Below are 8,516 nucleotides of genomic sequence, written 5' to 3'. Positions count from 1 at the left end.
TTGAAGGACCCACTCGGAAGCTAGGTTCACCGGCGGCTTCCTTGATGCTATGATGGAGGAGGAATTGATCAAAGTTGGTGATGAAGCGCCTCCAAAGCCGCAAAGACCTCCTCTCCAAACCCTAGCCGTCTCACCCCTCAAGAGCCGCACAAAAGATGAGAAAGAATAGGGCAAAACGGCTATTTATAGGCCTTAGATCGCGCCTGCCACGTGCCCTCACGCGCCCATGTGGATTTTCCACGAGCCCGCGTGGGCTGCAGGAATTTCCACGCGGGTGTGTGAATAGTAAATTTGCTACAGTACTGACACAGTTAAATTGCTACAGTACTTTTCACAAACCGCGGTCCAAACACTCTTCTCTTGAGGCCACATGTCCGGGCACACGTCCATGTGGTATGCAATAAAACTTTTCTTCATCGACGTATCTTTGAGAGGTCTTGCAATCTTTACAAAGAGAAGGAACATGAAGATGTGACTGCCTTTGTGCCCTTCCAACTAGTGAATTGACTTGAATCTTCTTGGAAGTTGGCACACATCTCCACGCTTATGAACTCCTCTCTTGTTTTGGTCCTTGAATTGAACAAGAACTCCCAACATTGTGTCTTTATAGCCTATCTTTGCTTCCTTTTTACTCTTCAAGGCATTCACAACCTATATCCATAAAAGAACACCAAATACACAATATGAGATATAAACCATGGTAAAAATGATGCTCAATGCATGTAAAATATATATAAAAATATGCCTACTCAAGAAGTTATCAACCACACGGGTGACCGCACTTTTGGACAAGAAGACCATAGAACAAGATGTCATTTTGTGATGAGAAATCTAACTCTAAGGACAACAACTAGCATAGACACTTTGTTTTCTTGTTTAGACTTTATTTCCCGATTTTTGTGTTCTCTTTCTGTTTAATATTAGTTTTTGCATGATTACTCCCCATCTCTTCTTTGTAAATTTTTTGTGAAATGATGATGTCCCCTTTATGCCTTGTAGGGAATTAAGGAAGCTTGGTGAGCCCTTCTTCCATTTGGTGGAAGCCCGACCCAACATGTATAGCTCGCCATACTTTGTGTTTGGGTCGCACCTTGCCCCTTCGCACAAGATGAACCAAGGAAGTTCGTTTTTCACCCTCCTCTATTGTTTTTATTGCAAATATTGTCTTGTTCTTTATGATCAGTGTACATTGGGGACAATGTACAACACTAGGTAGTGGGGATGGGTGTATTTCATGTATTAGGGTCATATTTTTACATGCTAATGCTACCCATGATGGCTTGTTCATTATTGTATGACTCTTCTAGCATGGATTAATGATTGATTTGAGTTACATATTTGTTGTTGTGCTCTATTGAATCATGTTTCAACTCTAATGTTGTCTTGTGCAATGAAGTTTTTTATTGATGCCCCGGGAATAGCCAACTTGACTACTCTAACTCTCTTGTATGCTTAACACTCAACTTTGAGTACTTAGTCTTAGAACATTAAGTTCTATCTTTCAGTGAACTCTTAAGAACATATAAGTCTTGTTGAGACCTCCTCTCCAAACCCTAGCCGTCTCACCCCTCAAGAGGCGCACAAAAGATGAGAAAGAATAGCGCAAAACAGCTATTTATAGTCCTTAGACCGAGTCTGTCACCTGCCCCCATGCGTCCATGTAGATTTTTCATGCGCCCGCGTGGGCTATTTATATTACTTTGCTATGTTACTATTTACAAAACGCGGTCCAAACACTCTTCTCTTGAGGCCACATGTCCGGGCACACGTCCATGTGGTAGGCTATAAAACATTTCTTCATCGACATATCTTTGAGAGGTTTTGCAAATCTTCATAAAGTGATGGAACATAAAGATGTGGCTGCCTTTGTGCCCTTCCAACTAGTGAATTGACTTGAATCTTCTTGAAAGTTGGCACACATCTCCACGTTTATGAACTCCTCTTGTGTCTTGGTCCTTAAATTGAACATGAACTCCCAACATTGTATCTTTATAGCCTATCTGTGGTTCCTTTTCACTCTTCAATGCATTCACAACCTATATGCATAAAAGAACACCAAATGCACAATATGAGACATAAACCATGGTAAAAATGATGCTCAATTCATGTAAAACATATATAAAAATATGTCTACTCAAGCACTTATCATGACACTAGGGTCTAAAGTTGTTGTTGGTAACCTTGTAAGTGAGTGACACACGACGAGGGTTAGACAAAGCTAGATTGGAGAGGGTTGAGAAGGTGAGTCGAGAGGTTGCGGAGCATCCCCTTTCCCCTCTAGTGTGATTTATTCTACCTCCAATTCCTGGAGTTCTTTGCGGTCATATTAGAGTGAATGGGCTAAGGAATGACCTTCCGCTTGTGCTTAGTTGCGAGTACAATGGAGTGAAGCATTGAAGTGATTTTAGCATCTAGGGCTTAATTATGACTAAGGACCTTCTGCCTGTACCAAAGTGTTAGGTCTACATATAGGAAGGGGATTTATCACTTGGAATCCCTAGAACTCATTGCAATTCTATACGAGTATGAGGTTGATAGATTGTCAATTTCTCCTCCGGGACATGTATAGCGTTAGACATGGTTGACCTTAGATTTGGGACCATGTATTAAAGGATCTCCACGACTCATTCATGCATTAGTTAGGAAGCATAATAGAGGGTTTTTTGCACTTGAAATTATTGTCCTATGCAGATCAATATCCATGTACCCCATTTATATCGATTGCCTTACCTCTCCTTTACTTGTGCTCTCTCTCTTGTCTCTTTTACTTTTGTTTGCATTACATCTTACCCACAAATCACTATTCATATTTCACTTAGTTAAGAAACAACTTAAGTATTTTTACTCTCTATAGCCTATGGATACGATACCCACTCACCTGGGATTTTATTACTTCGATAAACCCGTGCACTTGCAGGACATACGCGATGGCCGTTGTCAAGTTTTTTTGGCGCCGTTCTGCGGGAATAGGCATTTAGAGATACTTTGCACTTTTTTTTCTTAGCTATTCATTTATTCATTCTATTTCACATCTTCTTTTCTATCATTGTTCTGATTTGTTTTCTTTTTCCTTGATTACATAAAAGTGATTGACATGCCTGACACGCGTCCGAATATGCGTGTAAACTGCAAGTGCACGTGTGTCGAAGTAATACAGGGATCTCCACCAGTATTACTTACACCGGTGAGTGGGTAGTTGAATCCACAGGGAACAGGGCTACTAGTACTAACTTCTTCTCTACTTTCTAGCCTAATGATAAATGGAAAGGTGTGGTGATCTAATGTGTGGAGAAATGAATACCGGAGACGAATATGCAAGGGTGAAATGGAGGGAGATCTCAATCAGTAAAAATGGGGTATTCGGGCAATGCTCCCCATGGGATTCAGGTATTAGGTACGAATAAGAAAAGTGTTTCTAAGAAGAGTAAGTTAAGTCGTGGAAATCCAAATATAATCGGATCCGGCCCTAATTCCCGGTGAAGGATCCTAACCCCCTATAGGGTTCCGACGGAGAAATCTCTCAATCTCACGCCTCACACCAAATATTGTTGCATAGAGCTTAGGGAAGGGAGATAGAATACACCAATTGGAGGGGAAAGGGGATGCTCTCTATCTCATGACTCACCCTCTCAACCCTCCTCAATCTTGAGATTCTAACCCTAATGGAGACCACTCTCTCACCAAGGTAACAAATCATGCAAACCAAATAACCAAAAGATCAATAAGGCAAGCAAGCATTAGACAATCAATATTGAAACTTAATCAAACTCGGATTAAATAGAAACACTAAGCAAATCCACAAAAGATGAGAATCCTAGGGTTCACAAGCCCAAATACCCTCTAGGGTTTTAGCTTTCCATGGAGCAACATACAAAACACACCATCAATGAATGAAAGTACATTAAAACCATAGAAATAAACCCCCTTATATATGAACTGATGGCCTTGATGGAGAGCTTCGACGTCTTGAAGGACCCACTCCGAAGCTAGGTTCACCGGTGGCTTCCTTGATGCTATGACGGAGGAGGAATAGATCAAAGTTGGTGACGAAGCGCCTCCAAAGCCCCAAAGACCTCCTCTCCAAACCTTAGCCGTCTTACCCCTCAAGAGCCGCACAAAAGATGAGAAAGAATAGGGCAAAACGGCAATTTATAGGCCTTAGATCGCGCCTGTCACGTGCCCTCACGCGCCCGTGTGGATTTTCAACGCGGGCGCGTGGGCTGCAGGAATTTTCCGCGGACGCGTGGAATATCCACGGGGGGCATGAACAGTAAATTTGCTACAGTATTTTTCTTGAGGCCACATGTCCAGGTACACGTCCATGTGGTAGGCTATAAAACTTTTGTTCATCGACGTATCTTTGAGAGATCTTGCAATGTTCACAAAGAGAACGAACATGAAGATGTGGCTACCCTTGTGCCCTTCCAACTCGTGAATTGACTTGATTCTTCTTGAAAGTTGGAACACATCTCCATGTTTATGAACTCCTCTCGTGTCTTTGTCCGTGAATTGAACAAGAACTCCCAACATTATGTCTTTATAGCCCATCTTTGCTTTCTTTTTACTCTTCAAGGCATTGACAACCTATATGCATAAAAGAACACCAAATACACAATATGAGACATAAACCATGGTAAAAATGATGCTCAATGCATGTAAAACTTATATAAAAATATGTCTACTCAAGCATTTATCAAACTCCCCCACACTTAAGTATTTGCTTGTCCTCAAGCAAAATTAAACATTAAACTCATGGAAAGAAAAGAGAAGTGCTTGGTCTTAGGTTCACCAAAAGACTACAAGAATAAAATTCTATAGACATGGAGAGAATCAAACACTAGACAAAACAATCAATGCTCTAGCATACAATCCAATCAAAAATAAAGTGTTTGCAGTATAGGACGCACCGTGCTACTTCTTGCAAGAGCCAGATACTATTCAACATTTTGTCGAAGAATCTATTGAAGAGTACATTGCCAGAATTCAAAAGCGGGACTGTTAACTAAATATTGTGCTAGATCAATTTGAGAGATCTGCATTGGCATCGATGAGTGATCACTTAGAAGAAAATCTAGAGAAAGTCCTCGATCAGTTTGACTCGTCTATCACGAATAAACACATGAAATTTTCTCTTTGGGTGTATCGTTGTCAGGAGGGGGATATTTGTGGATTGAATGCATCGATAGTCGTTGAATTCCATACAGAAATACCTTCACAAGTAGAAGAAGGGAAGAATGAATTTGAGCAGGAAATGAACAAGTTTGAGGAAATTGATAGGTTAAAGGAGAGTAAGTTTCGTTCATCAATTGATGAGCCACCAACCCTAGAGCTTAAGTCCTTGCCAGCACACTTGGAGTATGCCTTCTTGATGGAAGAATCTAAACTTTTGGTGATTGTAGCTTTGAACTTGTCTGTGGAGCAAAAGGATAAGCTTGTTAGAATGTTGAAAAAGCATAAGTTGGCTATTGCGTGGAAGATTTCAGACATCAGGGGCATAAATCTTTTTTTTTCCACAAAATCTTAATGGAAGATGACTACAAATCTATAATCCAACCACATCAAAGACTAAATCCAAACATGAAGGAAGTCATCAAAGCGGAAGTAGTGAAGCTCCTAGATGCAAGGATTATTTATCCCATATTCGATAGTGCATGGGTGAGTCCAACTCAAGTGGTTTCAAAAAAAGAAGGATGACAATTGTGATGAATGAAAAGAATGAGTTGATTCCGACCAGGACAGTTACAGGATTATTTATCTGCATCCTTATTGACGTCCAACACTACAAAGTCTACAAGAAAATTATACTTGTCCACCTTAACAAGCACGTCTTCAATGATGCCCCTTGGATGTCTCACCGTTCATTCTGCCAATTGCAATGTCATCCGGGTAGGCCTAGGCTCTCACAAGCCTAGCTTCTAAAACAAAGAATATGGCATGACGTTGATATTGGCCCCTATGTCCTCCAATGCCATTTCTTCACCCAAATTGCTAATGTTGCACGGAATGATGACACTTCCACAGTCTTTCTTCTTGTTCGGCATATTCTTTTACAAAGCCGGCAAACAAGAGGCATCTAATATCCATAAAAGCACTCTCCTCCAACTTTGGCTTATTGGTCAACAAGTCCTTCAAGAATTTTGCATACTTAGGCATTTGGGATAATGCCTCAACAAAGGGAATGTTGATGTGGAGTTGATTGAACAAACTCAGGAACTTCTTGTACTGTTCATCCCCTTGGTCATTCTTCAATCTAGAGGGATGAGGGATTCTTTGGCTTGAAAGGTGGTGGTGCCACCTCCTTCTCTTTACTTGCTCCCTCCTCAACCTCTATGACCTCGGGATGCGCCTACATTGGGCTTCTCGCTAGGAAGCCTACCCTCAACCTTACGACCACTTCTCAAAGTGATCGCCTTCACATGCTCTCTAGGATTTGTCTCGGTATTACTTGGCAAGCTTCCTTTTGGTCTCTCCAATAGAGACTTCACAATTTACCCCACTTGATTCTCAAGATTGTGCAAAGAAGCGGTGTGGTTGCGAAGTGTAGCCTCGGCTGATTGAAACCTTGTATCCGATGATTGCACAAATCTAGTCAAGGCCTTCTCTAAATCGGTCATTCAGGTTTCCAAGCCGGAAACTCGGTTCTCCATGTTTGGGGCTTGTTGTTGTTGGAAACCCATTGGTACCATGGCCTTTTGTCGTCCTTGGTCGCTCCACGAGAAATTTGGATAATTCTTCCAATCCGGATTGTAGGTGTTGCTATATGGATTCCCTTGGTTCCTTATTGCATTACCCACAAAATCGACTTTCTCCACTGAAGATGCATCACCAATAGAGATCGGGCAATCGGAGGGAGTATGTCCTCCACTGCGCCCAGTACAAGTAGTCACAGCCACCACTATATTAGAAGTTAGAAAGGTCTAACTTTTTACTCAAGATTCCACTTGAGCCGCCAATGAAGTTACTACATCTATTTCATGGAGCCCGGCCACCTTTTTTCTTTCTCGCACATTCCACTGATAACTATTCATGGCCATGTCTTTTATAAACTATTGGGCTTCTTCCGTGGTTTAACTCCCCATTGAACCTCCTGTGGTGGCATCTAGCAATTGCCTTGTACTCGGATTCATCCCATTATAGAAAGTCTGAATAATCATCAATTCGAGAAATCCGTGCTGTGGGCACCTCTGCAAAAGATCCTTGAAGTGCTCCCATGTCTCAAACAATGACTCTAACTCCATCTGCACAAACGATGATATCTCATTGCGAACCTTGGTCGACTTCCACGGAGGAAAGTATCTAGCAAGAAAAGCTTCGACCATCTCGTTCCAAGTCGTTATGGAGGCCTTGGGTAAAGAATGTAGCCACTACTTGGCTCTTCCCTTGAGAGAGAATGTAAAAGCCCTTAATCTAATAGCATCATCCGATACACCATTAATCTTCAGCATATCACGAATTTCCAAGAAGTTCTCTATATGGTTGTTTGGGTCCTTATCGGCTAAACGATTGAACTACGTTGATTGCTGAATCATTTGGATTGATGCTGGCTTCAGCTCAAAATTCGGAGCTACAATTGGGGTCGCATAATACTCGATTGTGTGCCCAAAATTGAGGGTCTAGCATAATCAGAAAGTGTCCTCTATTGCTCATTTTGTTATGTCATATTATCTTACAATTTAACTTCTATTTCAGCTTGATTAGATGGTTCTTGCACAGGTCCTTTTCCACTTCTTCTGAGTGTACGTTAAAGTTTAGGATCTCCTTCAATCAATATCGAAAGGTTCCCTCGTGTTATAACCTGGAGCTACACCCAAAGAAAGAAAACAAATCAAAACAATGATAGAAAAAAGAAGATAGAAAATAGAATGAATGAATGAATAGCTAAGAAAACAAAGTTCAAAGTATCTCTTAACGCCTACTTCCCGGCAATGGCGCCAAAAACTTGACAACGCCCCATGAATTGTTTCTTAACTAAGCGAAAAGTGAATAATAGTTGTGTAACAAGTTGTAATGTAGACAAAAGTAAAAGAGACATGAGAGAAGGCACAAGTAAAGGGGAGGTAAGGTAATCGATATAAATGGGGTAACCGGATATTGTTCCGCCTAGGACAATCGTTTCAAGTGTAGAAACCCTCTAATATGTTTTCTAACTAATGTATTAATGAGTTGTGGAGATCCTTCAATATATGATCCCAAATCTAAGGCCAACCATGCCTACTCTATACATGACCCGGAGGAGAAATTAAACAATCTCTCAACCTCGCACTCGTATAGAATCGCAATGAGTTCTAGGGATTCCAAGTGATAAATCTTCTTCCTAGATGTAGACCTAATCCTTTGGTCCAGGTGGAAGGTCCCTAGTCACAATTAGCCCTTAGGTGCTAAAATCACTTCAATGCTTCACTCCGTTGCCTCTACAACTAAGCCCTAGCGGAAGGTCATCCTTTAGCCTATTCACTCTACTATGACCGCAAAGAACTCAAGAAAATGGAGGTAGGATAAATCACATCGGAGGGGAA

The 8,516-nt window shown here is 41.2% G+C and overlaps 1 non-coding gene across 1 annotated transcript; it reads left to right on the top strand.

The window, feature by feature from the left end:
- Positions 1–7,164: 7,164 nt before the first annotated feature.
- LOC120257773 lies at positions 7,165–7,270 on the top strand. Its single transcript, XR_005535859.1, has one exon. It is a non-coding gene; the product is annotated as a small nucleolar RNA R71 (small nucleolar RNA).
- The last annotated feature ends 1,246 nt before the right edge of the window (positions 7,271–8,516 follow it).

This window comes from Dioscorea cayenensis, chromosome 3 (genome assembly GCF_009730915.1).
Source record: "Dioscorea cayenensis subsp. rotundata cultivar TDr96_F1 chromosome 3, TDr96_F1_v2_PseudoChromosome.rev07_lg8_w22 25.fasta, whole genome shotgun sequence".
NCBI classification, from domain to species: Eukaryota; Viridiplantae; Streptophyta; class Magnoliopsida; order Dioscoreales; family Dioscoreaceae; genus Dioscorea; species Dioscorea cayenensis.
The sequence above is the reverse complement of the archived record's forward strand: the minus strand, read 5'-3'. Positions and strand labels throughout refer to the sequence as shown.